Raw genomic sequence first — 20,705 nt, forward strand, 5'->3', positions numbered from 1 at the left:
GTTTTACAAACACTCAGTGGCTGGAGAACCTTCGAATGTCTGAAGAAACATTCATCCACTTATGCAACAAACTGCGTCCAGCGATGGAGAGACGGGACACAAACTTCTGCGTGTGTACCTTTAAAGAAAAGAATAGCCAGTGACGCAGTAATGACGATTTTCTCCGCCAATCAGTGACCAGCAGAGTTTACACGTCACGTTTTGGTAACGGTTCGGCGCGCTTGGAACCTCGGCTGAGGTGGTACTAAAAAAAGGACCAGGTACTGTTCTCAGTGGAAAACGCCCCAAAAGTGAGCTGAACTGAACCGTGTCGTGCCGTACTATGCAGTGGAAAAGCGCCATTTGTCACTACTGGTACTATGAAGTGGTACCTGCAGCTCATTCGGGTAGCACAGGTGGTCCTTGATGACACATCTATATGTGTTGTCACAAGAAGGTCCCAAGAGCTTGGAGGACATACCAGGGGATAGGCCATTATACCAGGAGAGCTGAATGGGGCCGTAGAAGGGCATCAACCCAGCAGCAGGACTGGTATCTGCTCCTTTGTGTGAGGAGGAACAGGAATGGCACTGCCAGAGCCCTACAAAATGACCTGCAGCTGGCTATCGGTGTGCATGTTTCTGACCAGACTGTCACAGACAGATGCCTTGAGAGTGGCATGAGGGCCTATCCTCTAGTGGGTCCTGTGCTCACAGCCCATCACCGTAAAGCTCGATTGGCATTCTCCAGAGAATACACAATTAGCAGCTGTGCCTTTGGCACTCCGTCCTCATATGGCAGCAGGTTCACACTGAGCACATGTGACAGACTTGAAAGATGCATTGGTGAACATCCTGCGGCGTGACCGGTTTGGCGGTTGATCAGTGTTGGTCTGGGGGAGGCATATCCTTGTAGGGTGGCATAGACCACCCTGACTGCTGTTAGGTATCGAAATGAAATCCTCTGAGCCATTGTCAGACCCTATGCTGGTGCTGCAGGGCAATGCCAGGCCTCATGTGGCCAGAGTGTGTAGGCAGTTCCTGGATGGCAAAGGCATTGATGTCATTGACTGGCCTGCATGTTCGCCCAGTCCTGAATCCAAGTGAGAACCTCTGGGACGTTATGTATCGGTGTCTCTGATGCCACCAAGTAGCGCCACAGGCTGTCCAGCAGCTCACTGATGCCCTGATCCAGGTCTTGCAGGATATCACCCAGGGCGCTGTCTGCTGCCTCATCAGGAGCCTGTCCAGAGGGTGTTGGGGGTCCATACAGACACATGGGGGCCACACACACACCCACTACTGAGTCACGTTAGGAGCTGCTCTGATGAAATTCAGGCCTGCGATTTCAGTTGTTGACTTTGATTTTTGGTGTGATTTTGAGTCAGCTCTCAGTGGGTTGGTGATTTTGGTTTCCATTGACCGTTGTGGCATCATTTTGTTCTCAATGAACTGCAGGGCTTTACTCAGTAAAGATTTTCCACTTGAATATTTCACTCATTGAGATCCGATGCGTGATTTGAGTGTTCCCTTCATTTTTTTGAGCAGTGTATAAATACACACATACAGGTCAGGTCAGGTCGGGGGCATGCCCTGGTACAGCTTGTTGCCACACCGACTGCACTTACAAAACAGCATGGGATCCTGGTTGACAACCCCCCCCGACAGACATGTAGTCCAGTCCCACCCTTTGCAGGTGACCCTCTATCTGTCACAGCCAGGTGTTCCGTGGGCATCTCCTTGGCCTGGTCCAGCCACTCAGGTCCTCAACAATGAGGATGACCCTCAGGTAATCACGCCACATGGCCGTAGTGCTGTAACTGATGCTCCCTCACAGTGCAGGTCATGTGCCTCATACGGGACTCCATGAACAACACAGAGTCACACCATTGTCCCCCAAGGACAATCCAAAGAGACAGACATGAAGGAGTCCAGTCTTCATCTCAGGTCAGTGGGTAGCGTCCAAATCTCCCAAACAGGAAGCACCAGGACTCTAAAGACTTGGACCTTCATCCTTTACAGATATCAGGAGCGCCACACACCCCTTTATGGTGACCTCATGACACCCCCCCCCATATGTGACTTCATAGGAAGAGTCACCAGAGACGTGAATGTCACTGCCAAGGTGAGCAAACCTCTCGCTGCATAGGTTATGTAAAATATAACACAGCTGCTCTGCGACTCTGCCCAGGATAAGCAGGTTTGGGGAAATGGGCAGTGAATAAAAAAATACTGAAACACTGCCGACAAGTCGCGTTAGCCTGAAGATCAGTCGTATGAGCGGACATTCCATCAAACCAAATGAGCGGCTCCAGGGAACCCGTTAAAAACAGGCAAGCCAGACAAAGTCTCAAAAAGAATTCCCACTTGTGCGGCCATAGCAAGCGACCATTTTAATGAAGGTGAGCTACCTAAAAGAGCGCTGGGCAGAGCGAGAACCCAGTTGGCATTGCTGGGCATGTCAGACTGGACGATGGGTAGTAACACCAGCACACCACAACTGCCTCCGACTTGCTAAGATTATCCGAACGGAGCCCATGGCTTAAAATCGCAGGTTACGTGGCCTTAACGGAATTTACATCTTTACATTTACAGACCGTACTTTTAAGTGAGGGTGGCGCAGTGGGTAGCGCTGCTGCCTTGCAGTTAGGAGACCCTTAAGGGTTCGCTTCCCGGGTCCTCCCTGCGTGGAGTTTGCATGTTCTCCCCGTGTCTGCGTGGGTTTCCTCCCACAGTCCAAAGATGTGCAGGTTTGGTGGATTGGCGATCCTAAATTGTCCCTAGTGTGTGTGTGTGTGCCCTGTGGTGGTCTAGCACCCTGCCCGGGGTTTGTTTCCTGCCTTTCGCCCTGTGCTGGCTGGGATTGGCTCCAGCAGACTCCCGTGACCCTGTAGTTAGGATACAGCGGGTTGGGAAATGACTGACTGACTGACTTTTAAGTGATTTGCTTTCCTTTTAATTTCCTTAACCAGCTCACTCTGGGGGTCTCAAGTTCAGTTCTTAGAAGGACATTGTTTTTGCTCCAACCAATTTCTTAATTAATAGCGCGTTTGTTTTTGCCGTTAATGAAGCCTGTTATGTCATTCTGTTGCCAGTTGGAGCTCATTCTACCACGCCACACATTTCCAAAGCTGTTGACTTTTTGTTTTTCGAGGGCACCATCAACATGTTTTATGGACCAGAACTGATGAATGTTTCTCTGATCTTTTCTGTTTGGTTTCACATATTTTATTGACTAGCTGGTCTTCAGTTGGCTCACTTTGTATCTCATTATTGTTTGTCAGCTGGTTAAGGAAACGAAAACAGTTAAAGGCTTAAAATCTAAAAAAAATCAAAACAAGTCATTTGAAATTTAAGCAAAAGGAGGTCATTCCACTAGCAGCAGTAATTGGTCGCTAATTAACTCTTTCAGGGCGGAGGTCGACTTTTATCATTGACTGGCCCGCATGTTCGCCCAGTCCTGAATCCAAGTGAGGACCTCTGGGACGTTTTGTATCAGATGCCACCAAGTAGCGCCACAGTCTGTCCAGCAGCTCACTTGATGCCCTGATCCAGGTCTGGCAGGAGATGCCTCAGGATGCTATCTGCTGTCTCATCAGGAGGAGGTCCAGATGTGGTTGGGGGTCTATACAGACACGTGGGGGGGCCACATCCAATACCCAATACTGAGTCACATTAGGAGTTGCTGTGATGAAATTCAGGCCAGTTGGATCGGCCTGGGATTTCGGTTGTTGACTTTGATTCTTGGTGTGATTTTTGAGTCGGCCCCTCAGTGGGTTGGTGGGTTTGGTTTCTATTGACCGTTGTGGCATCATTTTCTTCTTGATGAATTAGAGCGTTACTCAGTAAAGCCTTGTGCCCTGTGTTGGCTGGGATTGGCATGCAGTTGACCCTGTAGTGTATATAGCAGGTTGGGTAATGGATGGATACTCATTAAATGTTTTCTACTTGAATATTTCATTTATTGAGATCCGATGTGTGATTGAAGTGATTCCTTCATTTTTTATGAGCCGTCTCTAAATATACACATACACACAGGAGTTTGACGTCCCTTGCCGTAGAAATGTTGTAGCTCAGGGTCTCGAATGTCCGCTCTTGTCTGTAATGGCAATTTGCTGGCTTGTGTGGTTCCTTGCAGAACCATCGCGTCCCAAAGAACCATTTTAGTCTGTGTTGGGTTCTTAGTGTTTGAATTTGAATTTTGGGCTTTGAGAAGGCTGCTAATATGTGGACAAAATAGAAATAGATGGATAGATAGATACTTTATTAATCCCTAGATTGATTAATAAAGTATCTATCTATCTATCTATCTATCTATCTATCTATCTATCTATCTATTATATAGTGCCTTTTCTATCTATCTATCTAGGGATTAATAAAGTATCTATCTATCTATCTATCTATCTATCTATCTATCTATCTATCTATCTATCTATTATATAGTGCCTTTCAAATTGATCGATCGATCTATCTATCGTCAATGTATAGTCTGCAGATCAAGAAAACCCGATCTTTGCCACCCGTTATTGTGTGCAGTGAACCCACTGGCATTTCATAAGTTTCTTGTCTATTCATGGTTACTTATGGGGGCCGGTAATGGATCAAAATAAATCAAGGGGCTTTCTAGAACCTTCACATGGATGGATCTTTTAGGCCATCTGAAATGGACTTTTACTTCTCGTGACCTGATTTTTGCCATTTTTGTGTCTTTGATGCCCAGAATCGCTGCCGACTATCTGTCGCCCGGCCCCTTGGAGAATTGCCGGCACAGGTCATAACGAAGCCCTGACGATCTTCCGGCGGCACTTCCTAGTGTGGCGGAAGTGGCACATGAGCACCCGGAAGCACTCCCAAGTGTCGCAGGAATTCCTTCCATCAGCACTTCCGAGTGTGGTGGAAGTGCTGACGTCCAGGGCGTCGCAATCCTGTGGGAGTCCCCTTGTGGTGACCACGAGCCCCAATAGGGTTGAGCTTCTATGCTCTGTTCCCGTGGCCCCCATACAAACCTGGGCGGCTGCCCTCTTGTGGCCCAGGGGAGGTAAAGTCCCTCTCCAGGTCCTTCCAGGCATCCGCCACACAGCATACAGTGGCACAAAATAAGAGGGCCGCAGCGCAGCACATGGATAAAGAAGTGTAACCTACATAAAGAACTGTACTGTACTATAAACAGATAAATAATGGGTAGAGTGAATTGGCAGTAATAATTTGAAATATGTAGTAATAAATAAATAGCAGCTAATAATAAAAAACAAGAGTAGTAAGAAGTGTAATACAAGTAAACTACCAGGAGCAGATCTGAGGGCAGGTGGGGCAGCACAGAGTTCAGGGTGCGGACCACCCGGAGGTTGAAGCTGTTGTAGAATCTGCCGGGACTGGTTTGAGTACTACAGTACCTTCTGCTAGATTGAATTTGGACAAAGAGACAAGGGGTCAGGGTGGCCGTGGTCCTTCACAATGCTGGCTTGACTGGCGGACAGAGAGGTCTCGGTGATCTTTCCTGTCGTATCTGTTGTAGGATCTTCCGGTTAGAGACACTTCTTCTTCTTCTTTCGGCCTCTCCCATTAGGGGTCGCCACAGCGGATCATCTTGTCCGCATATTGATTTGGCAAAATTTTACCGTGGATGCCCTTCCTGACGTAACCCTCCCCATTTATCCAGTCTTGGGACCGGTGCGAAGAAACACACTGGTTTGTGCATCCCCTGTGGCTGGGTGTCCGGTTAGAGAAACTGCTGTCCCCAAACCAGACGGTGATGCAGCTGGTCAATGCGCTTGATGGTGGACCCCCTAGACCAGGGGTCTCCAACCTCCCTCCCCGAGAGAGCTACTTTTACAAAATGAAAATGGCCGAGAGCTCCTCATGTTTTCTGTCGTTTATTCTCATCTCTTATTTCAACCCAAACAAACTGAATACACTTGGTTTGCCTGCACATTTACAAAATGTCGGTGTCCACAACTCACATTTTGCATTAAATCGTCACAATAAATATTTATAAATAGTTCACCTGCAAGTGCATTTTGTACGTCTGTCTGCATTTTCTCGTGTATCTCACACTATTGAATTAAAACATGAAGGCTATCAAAACCAAACGATGCGATTCCAAATCCACAGATGCGACTTCTTCATTGATCATTTTGTCACATGTCACTGTGTCACTTTATTCACAGGTCCAGTCGCATGTGTGATGTGTTTTTCAGTCAGTCAGGTGACCGGCACTGAGGTGTGTGGTGCAGTGGAGCCCCTCAGGTTCACTCTGATGGAGTCGTTTAAATGTTCGTCTGTCAGTCGTGTTCTGAACTTCGATTTCATGACATTCACGTCAGACTCACAAAGGTATGAAGACCCAAACAGAGCAGACATTTTCAGAGCTGCCGCTTGGTGAAGATTCTTATCGTTATCAGGCTCTGCTAAGCTCCAGAAATGCTGAGAATGCTGTTGAGACTTTAACTGCAGGTTATGTTGAAGGTTTACTAATATAGAAAAATCTAATGTCTCGCTGTCGGTCTGTCTGCTTTTCACGAGAGAACTACTTAACAAATTTATTTCTATAATTTGCTGGAACATTCCTGATGATTTTGTGACTTCTCTCATTTCGCTGTGTATCACAGTTCACTTGCAGATTCGCTTTATTTGAGCGAATCCCAGAAACGCGCAGCGGGCCTTCCTCACTCACTCACTCACTCGCGTGCGCTTTAACTCGGCTTAGTGAGCGAACGAGAGAACAATTGAATTCAACTTTGTTTGATATTTAAAGTAAAGTGTTACTGAGGTCTTTCCGGATATTCTGTTAAGCGTCTGCCACATTGAAAAGAGAGATTGCAACTCAGATTGTGGATCGTGATTTTGTGTTAGAAGGATCGTGATGTGATATTTTTTTTTTTTTTGGGAAGATCGGCCTCCCCTAATCTGACTGATCAAGTTTTCAAATTTATTTAGGATTCATTAACTCCCTTGGCGAGCTACTTGGAAACTACCAGTTATGAACTACCAGTCGCAAGCGAGCGACGTGTTGGAGACCCCTACTCTAGAGGATGATGGGGGGGGGTTCAGTTTACCACCTTAAGACGCCAAAGGATGCTGAGACGCTGCTGCACCTCTTGGCCTGTAGAGGTGGTCTGGTTCAACCAAGTAAGGTCAGCTGCTTGGTGCTGTTGTCCAGTTCTAGTACAGAGCCCTTGATGTGCAGAGGGGAGTGGACCACATGGGCCTTCCTGAAGTTAACAGTCGTCTCTTCTCAGCTTGTCTGCGTTGAGAGACAGCTTGTTGCACTCACACCAGTCCTCCAGTCATTGTGTTTCCTTTCGGTAAGCCTGGAGGGCCGCCGAGGCTGCAGCTTTTCATTCTAACCATCTTCTTCATTAGTGAGCCATTTTTACTGCTAATTAACTTCTTTTGCCTTAATTTTAATTAACGTGACTCCGCCCTCCATGTGTTCTTTCTTTTTCCTTAATTAGCCGCCAAACAATAGTGAGACACAAAACAAGCCGCCCCATGACCAGCTCACCTGTGCCCATCACACAATATCTGAAAGTAAAGAAAGGCGAAGGTCTCAGTAAGGTTGATCTCTCAGATTTTTTGATGGCGTGCTTAGAAAAAACAGAAAATCTACAGTTTTGGAAATTTCTGCTGTGGCAGAATGAGAGCAGCAACAGGCCATGGAATTAAATGATGGGTTAAATTAACAGCAAGAATCGGCTTCACATTAAGAAAGTAATTGGAGTGAAATTGGCTGGATTTTGAAGCCCCAATTTAACTGGTCATCTGTCCGCTCATTTCACGTCTCATTTCTGCTTCGCTGTCATATAATGAAGAAACGAATCAATTCAGAGGACTGAATCCTTAAAAACAGGGCTCTTAAAACGGAGAGAAAAGGAGTTCATTAGCAGTGAAAACTGGGCGCTTATTAGGAAAAGGGTTATAATAAAAACCAGCAGCCACTGCGGCCCCCCAGGCCCCTGCTGTAAACTGAGTCATCCACATAGCTGACGAGACCCGTCACCTCTGTGTCACCCACATGCTTGATGATGGTGTTAGAGCTGATCGTGAATCAGCAGAGTGAACACAAGTGGGCTCAGTACACAGCCGTGTTGAGGGGGCACCCAGTGCTCAGCATGATACAAAAATAAATTGTATTGTATTGTATCGACCAAAATCACACAAGAAGTGCCGCAGTGGGCTTTAACTGGCCCTGCCTTTTGACAGCCCCCCAGCCTCGACTCTCTAAGAAGACAAAGAAAAACCATTGTAAGGGAAAAAATGGAAGAAACCTCAGGAAAGGCAGTTCAGAGAGAGACCCCTTACCAGGTAGGTTGGGCGGGCAAAAAAAAAAGGGGGTCAATACAATACACAAGTCAACCTCAATGCAATATAATATAGTGCAATAGAAATATTACAAGTGCAGAGCAGAATTCAACAGTAGATGATATCCCATAATAGGATCTGGAGGCCTCGGCCATCAACCTGCCTCCCCCTATTGGCCAATCCACAGCTGAGTCAGTGCTGGGCCAGCCAATCCGATGAAAGGACCCCTCTACCCGACGATTCCTACGATCCTCTATCAGAGATAACTTTACTTTAGGCAGGCAGGTGGGCAGTGGCACCAAGTGGCACCTTTGAGTACCGAGAAGAGAAACAGAACAGGTGAGGGTGAGTAACAAATGAGAACTGTCCTGTTACTTATGATTTAGTGCTAATGACAGTCTGCACAGTTAATCAGCAGCTCTAGTCAGGGTGTGCTAAACTGAAGTCGTGAAAGCTGAGACTGAAGGGGCATCTCTTATAGTAGCCGTCAGACCACTCCACAGTTTAGGGGGTCCTGTAACTAAAAGCTCGACCTCACACGGTTATTTTATTAATTCTTGGAATCCTCAGCAGAGCAGCATCTTGAGATCTTAATGTGCGCTCAGGTTTGTAAGTCATGATAAGTTCAGATAAGTAAGCCGGACCTCGGCCATTTAATGCTTTATATGTTAAAAGGAGGATTTTGAAATCTGCCCTAAACTTAACTGGGAGCTCAGTGTAAGGATTGAAGAACTGGAGTTATGTGTAACTGGAGGCTGAATAAAGAACAGTTTGAACATCCAGTGAACACCGCATTGCAGGAGTCAATCCTACTAGAAATAAATGCAGGAATTAATTACATAGAATCCTGTTTATTTAGAAAGTGCCTTAATTTCCCAACATTTTGAAGATGGAAGAAACCTGATTTGGACAACGTTGCACTTTAAATGACCTGCTAGAGTCAAAGCGAACTCTGAGATTGCGGGCTGATTCGGTAAAATGAATGGAGTTAAATGATGAGAGAATATCGTTGTGATCAGCGTCACTCCTTCCATTAATTAACATCTCTGTTTTATTTGTGTTTAAAGACAAGTCGTTCTCATCCATCCACTCCTTTAATTCACTAACACAACTAATTAAAGACAACATCGGAGAAGCTTTATTTGATCTTAAAGAAAGGTAGAACTGGGCATCATCTGCATACGAGTGAACCTGAACATCTAATGAGAGATCCCAGTGGAAGCCCGTAAAGTGAAAACATGTTAGTTCTAATGACTAACGATATCTAAGAGCCGCTCATAAGATCCTCATTGTTGGGGACCCGAGTGGCTGGACCAGGCCAAGGGGACGCCCACGTAACACCTGGCTGCGGCAGATGGAGGGCCATTTCCGGAGGGGGTGACTGGACCGCGTGTCTGACTGGGGGGTCCCGAGTTGTTTTAATCGTGTAGAGGGTGCAGCAACACACGGTACCAGTGCATGCTCCCCAGCTTGGCTTGACTTGCACTGTGCCCCCCATAAAGAGCCATTTTTTTTTTCTCGATTGCCCCGCCTCGTTCCACACTTTAAAGTTACACATCACACAATTCAGATGTCGCGATTAAAGAGCACATTGCACACGTCTGTTTGAGAGGATTTGCATTTTTTCCCGGTCACACTATGTAGAAGTGACACTTTTTCTGCGTGTTTTTTGAGTAAAAGTCTTATAACAGTTTAAAGGACTCTTAGAGCTTAAAGAAAGTGATTCTCTGGTCAGACGAGACAAACATTGAATGTTTTGGGCAGAATTCCAATCTCTGTGTCTGTGAAGACCAGGAACTGCTCATCATCTGCCGAACACCATCAGGGTGATGGCTGCCTCTTGATCTTAGGGGTGCAGGGAGACTGGTCACAATTGGGGGGGAAAGACGAATGCCAACAAAAGCAGAGTGGCCCTTGAAGGAAACCTGCTTCACAGTTCACACCACCTTAGACTTTCTACCATGACTGACCAACTCTGGTGTGGCTTTAGGTCCAAGTCTCTCAGAATATCCTTGAGTGGCCCAGAACACGTGTGGAGAGACCTGGAGATGGCACTTTATAGACGCTTCCCACACAGCTTGAGAGGATCTGTCAGGATGAGTGGCATAAACAGCCCTAACCCAGGATGTGCAAAGCTTGTAGAGACCTCCCCAAGAAGACCTGAAAGTGTTTCCAAAGGGGCTTCTACCAAGCACTGAATTAAGGGAATGAATGTTTGGGTTTCAGTCTTTGATATTTTTCTTTTAATACATTTGCAGACCTTTCTGAGGACACGTCTTCACTTGGTCATTTTGGGTTATTGAGATTGATTGGGGGGATGGATGGGCAACCATGGCAAATGTCTGTCAGTCAGTCAGTCAGTCTCCAGCCCTCTATATCCCAACTGCAGGGTCACAGGGGTCTGCTGGAGCCAGTCCTAGCCAGCACAGGGCGCAAGGCAGGAACAAACTCTGGGCAGGGCACACACACCCACACCAAGCACACACTAGAGACAATTTAGGACCACCAATGCACCTAACCTGCATGTCTTTGGACTGTTGGAGGAAACCCACGCAGACACGGGGAGGACCCGGGAAGCAAACCCGGGTCTCCTTACTGCGAGGCAGCAGCGCTACCCACTGTGCCATGGCAAATGTATTCATTTCAAATGAAATCTGCAGCACAACGCGTGCAGAAAGTGAAGAGGTCTCAGTGCTTTTTGAATGTGCTGTAAGTAGCCACAAATCACTTCTGGAACTTTTCCCAGGAGTGGGTTGCCACCTTTGCCAGAGCCCACTAGATGGTTCATGAAATGGACATTTTGCGAAGTGGTCTCAATACTTCTGAGCCCACTGTATGTTGACTCTTGTAGGCTTAATTATTTTTTTTCCTTTTTGGCCCAGGGCTGAATATTGTTTCCAGAAGATTCAGTTTTCTGAAAAGCACACAAAGCAGTGGTCTCGCACGTAAATCAACATTAAATAGTTCTTTATGACAAATGTCATATGTCCCATGAGCCTCTGCAGTGTGCACATTCACTCATCAGCTGAAAGGCACTTTCTTGGGTGGGGGGGGACATCTTGAGGTCATCGAGTTGCTGGTGATCCATAATGTCCGCCAGCAGGCTGTGTCGTCTGATCAAGTCCAGTCGCCAGCTTGCCTCCCACAGATCTTGGTCTCTGTCGTCCTCCAAGGGTGAACGTTGCAGTAGTAGGGACCGATCAGCTGACGCAAATACCCGACCTTTGTTTTCAGTCCCCAGATCGCCGGCATCAAAATCCGGAGTTCAGTAGTCCGAGTCTGATTCAGCAATAATATGCAATAAATGAATAATATGAGATGAATATTTTGCTTTGCGCCTTCTCTTCGCTGCCTCGCCGGATGTTGATGCCATTCTGGACGTTGGCTACGCTACACACACACACACACACACACAGGGATTAGATGTCAAGTCAGCGAGTCTAACTTTCCTCCAAGCAAACAAGAGTTCACCTGAAACGTAATGGCAAGTTTGTCGACGTTTACAGCTGATCGTTGTCCTCTGCCCCTGAATGTCGACTTTTGTCAGTGTGAGTCAAACATCAACATCCACCTTAACTCTCTTAGGGCAGATGTCGACGTTTGTCGACACAAGGGATTGAGGATGGATATCAGGGGCAGAGGGCAAAAGAAAGCTGTAAATGTTGGTAAAACTCACCGTTACGTTTATAGGTAGACCCTCTGTGCTATTAGGACTGTTAGACTCGCTGACTTGACGATGAAACCCTGCGTGTACGCGAGTAGCGTAGAGTAAGCAACGTCTAGAATGGCATTGACATCGGGGCGAGATACTCTGTGCGTATTCTTTCTTTCTTTGTTTTTTGCGTATCACTGCTGAATCGGACTCGCTGAGTTATCGAAGTCCGATTATGATACACGTCATCTGGAGATGGAAAACGAAAGTCCGGTGCCTGCATCAGCCGATCATAGTGCTGGACACGCTCGTGCAGCTGACGCGCCAACAAAAAGGTTCGCTCTGGGCGGTCTACACAGATATCGATCTGTGGGAGACAAGCTGGCAACTGGACTTCACCAGACGACACGGCCTGCTGCTGGACACTTCAGATTAGTGGCTACTCACCTACTTGAAGCCGTATTTGTACCTGAAAGTCCCAGAATGCTTATGAGTGATGTGATGGGACAAACACGTATGTAATAAGTATGTGAATGTGCCTACTGTAGGGACTCCTGGGACATAAAACAGAGTGACAACATGAGTAGTTTATGCATGGGACCATTGCTTTGTGTGCGTTTTGAGTATTTTGGAAAAGTATTCAGCCCTGGGACAAACGGAAGAAAAAAAAAATAATTAGCCCTAAAAGAGTTAATGAAGATCACGCAAGGTCTGATTACACTGGGGCTGTAAAGCGGTGAGGGTCAAGTGCCAGCGTGTGGTCTCTGATTTAGTATGCTATCAACATAATAGAGGAAGGAAGCTATGAGATTGGGAGCGAGCTGCGGACCACCACTTTGCTGCCTCACATTACACACCTTTATATACACTGCTCACAAAATGAACGGAAGACCTTTGAATCACTTGTGGGCTGTTGATCTGCTCAGTGAAGTAGCAGAAGGGCTTGTTCATCAGTTTCAGCTGCTTTGGGGCACTAGAGGGGTAACACTGAGATGACCCCCAAAACAGGAATGAATGGTTTCACAGGTGGAGGGAGCCCACTGACATTTTTCCCTCCTCATCTGTTTTGTCACTCGTTTTGCATTTGGTTACAGTCAGTGTCACCACTGGTAGCGTGAGGCCATACCTGGACCCCACAGAACTGGCACAGGTAGTCCAACTTCTCCAGGATTGCAGGACCCTCGTAGAAGGTCCTTAATCCATCAGCAGGACCCATCAGTATCTGCTCCTTTCGGCAAGGAGGAACAGGATGAGCACTGGCAGAGCCTACAAAATGAACTCCAATAGGCAGGCAGAACACTGGTGTGAATATCTCTGAGCAAACAATCAGACACAGACTTCATGAGGGTGGCATGAGGGCTTGACGTCCTCTAGTGGGCACCGTGGAGCTCAATTGGCATTTGTCATAGAATACCAGAATTGGCAGGCCCACCACCCTGTGCTTTTCACAGATGAGAGCAGGTTCACCCTGAGCACATGTGACAAACTTGAAAGGGTCCGGAGAAGCCGTGGAGAACGTTATGCTGCCTGTAACATCGTTCAGCATGACCGGTTTGGTGGTGGGTCATGGGGAGGGCATATCCATGGAGGGACGCACAGAGCTCTACAGGCTAGACAACGGTGGGCACCTTGACTGCCATTAGGTATCGGGATGAAATCCGTGGACCCATTGTCAGACCCTATGCTGGTTCGTCCTGGTGCACGACGATGCCCGGCCTCGTGTGGCGAGAGGATGAAGGAATTGATGCCATTGGCTGCCTACCACACGCTCACTCGCCTGACCACAATCCAGTAGAACTCCTCTGGGTGGGACGTTATGTTTGGGTCCATCCGACGCCTGTTCAGGAGCTCAGTGATGCCCTGGTCTGGATCTGGGAGGAGATCCCCTAGGACACCATCCGTCATGGTCTCATTAGGACGTTGTCAGGTTTTATACAAACTACTGAGTACGATTTGAAGTTGCTGCAGTGAAATTTTGGCCAAATGGACTCGCCTGCCTGCCTGCCTGCCTGCCTGCCTGCCTGCCGCATCATTTGTTCCTTTTGATTTGCGGGGTGTCCCTCTGTCAGTTGATCCTTTCGTTCCTCACACATCACCATATCAGTCCATAGCAGTCAAGATGGCCAGCAGGATTTTATTTTTTTTCTGATGTGTTTTCAAAGTGTGCCTTTCATTTTTTTGAGCAGTTTATAATCATTCAGTACTCTGACGTTATAAAGAACAAATATAATTTGGCACATTAACCCCTTTTCTTTTCTGGTGAAGTATGCCAATTCTGCCCATTGAATTCAACATCACCCATGGACTGATGGCATTTTTTATCAGGCAGTTTTATCCAAAGCGGGCATTTAAGCGAATCGTGCTTTGCGCCGTTGCTTTAATTGTGTAGAGTAATTTCCATTACAGCGTGTTATTTCCGGAAGTTGCCACAGTGATTTATGGCAGAATCCAGCGCTCTGAGGTGATTGTAAGAGTGGCAGTGCGCTTGGTGGCTGAGCTGAGAGCCGCAGTTCGCCCTTAAGATTTCATTGTCCTCACTTTCTCATATTCAGCATATTTCAGTTTTGTGCTCCAAGGTCAAGAAAATAAGAAAATACGTTCACCAAAATGTCTGACTGCAAAAGAGAAAAAAAAATCATTTTGTGCAACCGAATTGTGTCTTTTGTCCTTCATTCCGCCGATTCCCTGGATTCAGTTTGACATTCCAGGGCGTCGCGTCAGCAGCTCTTCTTGCGCACTCTGTAGCCGTCCTTTGTGATGTGCGCTAACGGCGCCCACAGTGACGTCCTCTTTCTGCCATTTTCAAGGCTGGGTCTGTTTATGTGGCATTTGTCTCTTAAAATCACATTTTTTATTGTTAGGCTCAAAAGTGTCTAAAGGGGTCACTAGTTGGACCAGCCCCCCACTCCCAGAATATATCCATCCTTAGGGCAAGTCAAGCCCTCTGTAATATTCAGTAGAAATTTTTTTTTGCAACTGATGTCTGCTTTTTGTTCACCCAAGTGCAGGGGTCCACCGTCAACGTCTCACAGAGGCTCCAGGTTTTCAGTCCAACCACATTTTCTAACTGGAAGACAGTCCGTACTTACAGTAACACTTGGCATTTCGGTATGTGGCTTGTTGGTGTTTTCATTCCTCCCGGATAAATCCGAATTCAATGCTGGGGTTTCCTCTTCTGTGAATATCTCTGTGCACCTTAATGAAGGGCTAAGTGTCTGTGCGTCCATCCAGTCGCTATGTCATTCCAACAGATGGCATGTAACAAACAGTGGTGGTAAGAAAATGTGTTGCATTTGTCATTCCAACACATGGTGCATCACAAAATATTTACGCAGCGTCTACACCTCCAACAGTGGCATATAATCCCCAAATGACTTATAACAGACATATACAGTGGGTTTGTCATTCCAGCATTAGTACAAGTGTTTGTGAGGCGCCATGTGTTGGAATGACAAATGCAATTCATTTTATTACTTACAAGCATTACAAAATACTTTCCAGTAAATGGTGCACTGCAAATGTTAACGATTAGGTCCACATTGATTGCTTAGATTTCAATCTGTCTTTGAAGGGTAGCATGACAAGTCATCCACCTTAATAAAAAGGCACGTGTCTGTGTGTCTGTCGTGACAATATGTGATAACACGTGAAATGGTATGATGGCGTGGTGATAAACCGTTGTAGTAGTAAAATGCATTGCATTTGTCATTCCAACACATGGTACATTGAAAACATGAACACTACTCTTATGACTCCCATAATTGCATATAATCCTCAAATGGCATTGGATTTGTCATTCCAACAGATGGTGCATCACAAACATTAGCACTGACTTTACAATTCCCACACAAAATGGCGTGTAACAGAGACGTAGGCATTGCATGGTGTGGTGCAAACGATAATGTCTGTGCTGAATATATAGATTTTATTCCTGTCTTAGAAAGTTGCACAGCGGCGCGAGATGCAGATCATGCGGCCCAGCAGCAGAAATCCAGCAGCTGATCGAGCAAAGAGGAGGTAAAAAAAAAGAAAAACTATTTGTTTCTCATTGTATCAGCGTTTAAGAGGGGGTGTCAGAGGAGCGACTGCGTCTCCTTGGGGTGCGTTCAGTCCCCCTCTTCACAATGCGAGCGGCAGAGACGCGAAGTGGCTGGCGCATAGCACAGGCCCGGGGGGGGTTTAGCGAGCGAAGCCCCTACTATCTTTATGTGTATATATATAATGTGGTACCATGGCTGTCCGTTTGTCTGTCCAGTATTGTAAATCACCTGTCGCTCGCAAACCGTTTAAACTATTGACCTGAAATTTGGTACACATATACTTTGTGACGTCTACTGTCCACTTTCGGGGTGATGATTGACCTCTGTTTATAGCTGCTATATCTCTTTGTCTGTGTAAGATTTAACTTGACGTGCCCAGTGGAGGCTGGGTGGTCTCTTGGCCATTGGAGCCCCAGCAGATTTTTTTTGGTTTTATTTTTTCTGTCCTCCTGGTCGTCTGACCTGACTTTATTCTTTGTTACTTAGTATTGTCTAATCTTATTTTTGTTTCATATTATATTGTAAAGCACTTTGAGCTGCTCCATTTGTATGAAAATGTGCTTACGGAAATGAATGGTGGTGCTGTTGAACCGAGGGCTTCCTGCCTTGTGTCCAGTGCTGTTGGGGCAGGCGTCAGCTCCTTGTTGACCCCGTAGCCAGGGTGCTTGTCGTTTCTTCTCCAAGGGATTTGGTTTTTTTTATTGTTCGGTAACATAATAATAATAATTCGTTACATTTAGTTCTGGCACCGGAGAGCAGTGACATGTGGCACGTTGATGAGCACAAACAAGTGCGGAGTTCCACTGGAGCCTGCACACGTGACACTGTGGACCCAGTGAACCTCTTTAGGAGTTTGTGTGTTTCTAGCACGCCGTCATGTCTTCTAGAGCCGAGCTCCGGGTCTCCAGTGGGTTGGCGTCTCTGCGGATGTTGCACCTTTCCCTGTGGCCCACGTTGGTTTTTGTGCACCTTGGCACTCAGTCGGTGGGGTCTGCTGTGGTTTGGCTCCTTCTCGGTCCCATTAGTGGAAGACTTGCTGGAAACTCCTATTAGTGGGCTGTTATACGTTCATTTAACTACAGAGTTGGTCTGGCAGTGGCAGAAGGGAAGTTTCAAATTAGTTTGATGCTTCAGAAATTCTTTTCTATTTTTAGGTACTTGCTAGGGCTTGTAAAACGTCTTGAGGTTCAAAACAAATGTGGAAGTTTCCTAGCAACTTTAAAAGAAGACCTCATCTTATGGGGGTGAAATGGGCAGATCCCAAACCACACAGAGCGTATTTGTAATGAATGATTGTGTGAGTCGTCGTCCATGTCGGAGAAATCCGCTCGGCCCTCTTCAGATTGGATCTGCACAGGCAGACGAAGACACTCAAGCTAACGGGGCCAGAAAATGAAATGTCATTAACCCCTCTACTGTGCGCTCGGCTCGCTGACCTAAAACTTTACGTGTGCCAGATGCAGGATAACCACATGGCAGTAATCTGTCAGTCCACAAGCCACAAAGAGCCAAGTGACGCTCAACAGAAAACGTGAGCGGACAAGAAAGATTGAAAGAATGAAGCCCCTGACAATCCACCCTCTGCCCATATTGGTACCCTCGGTGATTAAAAGGGAAAATGAGGCTTTATTAAATAGATATTGTGTCCTTTATTTGGCTTTTTTACAGAAGCTCTTTAAATTAATAAATACATAAAAAGGCAGATCATATATACACACAGGGTGGCCCATATTTATGGTTATGATTGAAAAGGCGTTAGTGTCAGGAAACTACCAGCGTTATCATCAAACAACATAATGGCGCATGAACATTAAGAACCTTACATGTTTTGTCATCCCCTGTTCTCCTTGGCGTGGTCTACCAATGTGCCATCCAGATCGATACACGCCTGAAGACGAAGAGCAACGTTGTCACAGGCGGCTTGGCACATCTGTACTGGCATCCTCTGAAATTCTTCCGTGATAGCTGCATGTAGCTCAGCCCCATTGTGCATGTGATGTTGATGCACCTCGTCTTTTAGGTAACCCCACCGGAAAAGGTCAAATGGGGAAATGGCCATTCCACGGGCCCACGTTGGCCAATCCAGTGTTGCGGGAATGTTTTATTCAACCATTGTTGCACAGATCATCAATGTCTGCTCAGCGTTGCGCCCGTTCTCAGGCTACAAAGTGATGCCATTTTCAATATATTATTCTGAATGCCAGGCTTTTTGCATGTTTTTTTGAGACAGTAATGTAACGTTAGCTCAGGGTTTGAAGTGATGTTTCTCCTGCCAGCACCCAACACAACCTGCACACACATGGTAAGTAAAATCCCGCAGACCCCGTTTGTTGATCCCTGGGAGTCCAGTCGCCCCTCCTGCCAGGATGAACGCATTACGACTCTCAGATTGGCCCTAAAATAAGGTTTGAATGTTCTAATTAAAAAGTGAGTCTGTATATTTGAACTGAGCTCCGTGACTGTGGATGTTGCAGGTCCATCTGTATGTGCTTTTGTAATCCTTTATTATTATGATAGCGGCTGCAGTGACATTAAAATTAGAAAGATGAACAAGAGTCACAAAGATTTCTAGCAGTAGTCGGGCAACTGTTCCTTAAATATAAGAGCCATTAAAATTCCGAGCGTCTGCTCTGCCGTATTTCTTTCAGTCCTGTAGTGATGGCCGGATGCTCAAGTCCTTCTCGGGACAGCACGATTAAAAGCCGCCACAGAAAGGAGCCTTGGACACGCTGGCACTGCACTGCATGTTGCAGTTATTAATATTTATATCTTTTTTTTTTTTTTTGTTACATTCAGCTGGTGTCCTGTGCTACAAACATATCATGCTTGGTGCTGTGACGAGTGGAGTGCAGCCCAGGAGAAGCCCATTTTGTGAGAGTACAAGTCACTCCGATCTTTCAAAGGGGGTTCGAGGGGTGAAGACTAGTGCTTTGGTACCAAACAGGCACCATCAGGGGGGTGAGAATAGCGAGCCAAGTACAAGAGCTGACAAGAGGCAGGCGGCCATGTTTTGTTATCCAGTGGGCGGCAGCAGCAGCATACCCTTCATATCCCACCATTCCAGAAAAGAAGCCGGTTGGCACCTGTAGCACCAACAGTATCAAGGCAGGGTCCGGTCCGCACGGTCTGTCTACAGATGAAGCAATATTTTAATAAAGGTGGCTGAATAGGTTTAGTTTTTAATCATTATATGTCAAAGCAGCAGCAGCCACGTGAAGCGGACACTAAGAGTGTTGACTGACGAGATTCTTGAAAGTGAGGGTGATAAGCGGAAAATCGGGACTTGGGACCGTTACAGTTCTGAGCCCTTTTGCTTTAATGAGAAGCTCTTAGTATGAAACAGCGTTCGGGGGTCCTCAGTGTACGAGTGACCGGGAGCGATGGAGGCGCATAACAACTGGACAAGCATATAGAAACACTGCTCTTCATACACTTGTAGATCAAAGTGCAGAGTAGTAGGATGAAAAAAGGTGAAAAGTGACGTTTTAAAGGGGTCCGGATGTACGGTGTTCACTAATGCAGGTAAACGAGCTAACCATTCAAAATGGCTGATCATGGAAGGGAAGTGCAAAAACAGTGCAGCTCTGGAGTAACACGATGCCAAGACGAGTGCACTTTGACAATCCAATGGCCGCCTCTTTGTTTTGTTTTTAACATTCAAATTGTGATGTTTGACCTGAGCGCTCTTAAACACACACATACTGTAAAGAGCAACGGGGCCTGGCCGATGCCTCGCTGGGACGCTTGACCGCTTTTTGTGTCTTTAGCCAAGTCTGATGTTTTTTAATCATTTTGCCGTGATGTCACCCGTCACGCGGCTGCAACACACTGTAATCAGTGCAGGCTCCCAACCTGCTAGTGTGTATTTGTGTTGGGGGGCATTGTTTTTTTAGAGTAATATTTATTTAGTTATTGAACTTCTGTAAAAGGCCACAGTGCCCTCTCGGGGACCAATCAAGTTCTGTCTATCGGTTGGTCTGTCTGTCCCAGCAGATTTAAAAACTCCTTGTAGTGTCTTCTGAGTTAACAGTAATTGAGACGTCCCGCAGCGCGTTTTTTAAGATGATTTTCTTGTATTATGTCATCTGTTTAGTTCTGGCTAGATAATCTTTACGTTGACCTCAGACTCGGAAAATCCAGAAGCTACCTTTTGTACAGCGAGCCTCTAAATGAACTTACTAGTTTTATTTATGTAAAGTTAAAGACATGAAAACCACATGCAAAGAATATCAAAAAGAAAGTGGAAAGAGAAGCGCTGTTGCCAAATAATTTTGAAGAAATGGCAAACTTTCAATAGATTAAAATAGAGAAGCAATTAGAAAAAGCGAAATGAAACAAAGCAGCGGGTCAAGGGAAATCATACAGACAGACGGGAAGACTCGGCGGGGAAAGTGCCGCGTCGTAACTTTCAAAAATATTTGAGGAGGAAGAGCGCACAGACGTGTGTGTGTGTGTGTGTGTGTGTGTGTGTGTGCGGCTCGCCGGATCTGCAAAATGAGGACGAGAGAGAAAGAGAAGAGCACGGTTAATATAAAGCAGCATGCAGAATGTGCCGGAACAAGACGCTTCAGACCGCTTGAACATCAGAACAATCTGGACGAGGACAGGCCCTTCAGCCCCCACCAGTCCTTTCCACTTAATTCTTCTAAACCAGCACACAGGCCTAATGTCCTCCTGTCCACCACACTGCTTGGTCTTCTCCATGCCCTCATGTTGTGTGACATTCACCCCTCA

At 46.3% G+C, this 20,705-nt stretch overlaps 1 protein-coding gene across 2 annotated transcripts in view; it reads left to right on the forward strand.

Moving 5' to 3' along the window:
- The window catches only part of arhgap5 (Rho GTPase activating protein 5), a 191,366-nt gene that overhangs the window by 25,258 nt on the left and 145,403 nt on the right, over positions 1–20,705 (forward strand). The gene's annotated exons all lie outside the window — the stretch shown is intronic.

The sequence above is a fragment of the Polypterus senegalus genome, chromosome 18, assembly GCF_016835505.1.
Source record: "Polypterus senegalus isolate Bchr_013 chromosome 18, ASM1683550v1, whole genome shotgun sequence".
NCBI classification, from domain to species: Eukaryota; Metazoa; Chordata; class Cladistia; order Polypteriformes; family Polypteridae; genus Polypterus; species Polypterus senegalus.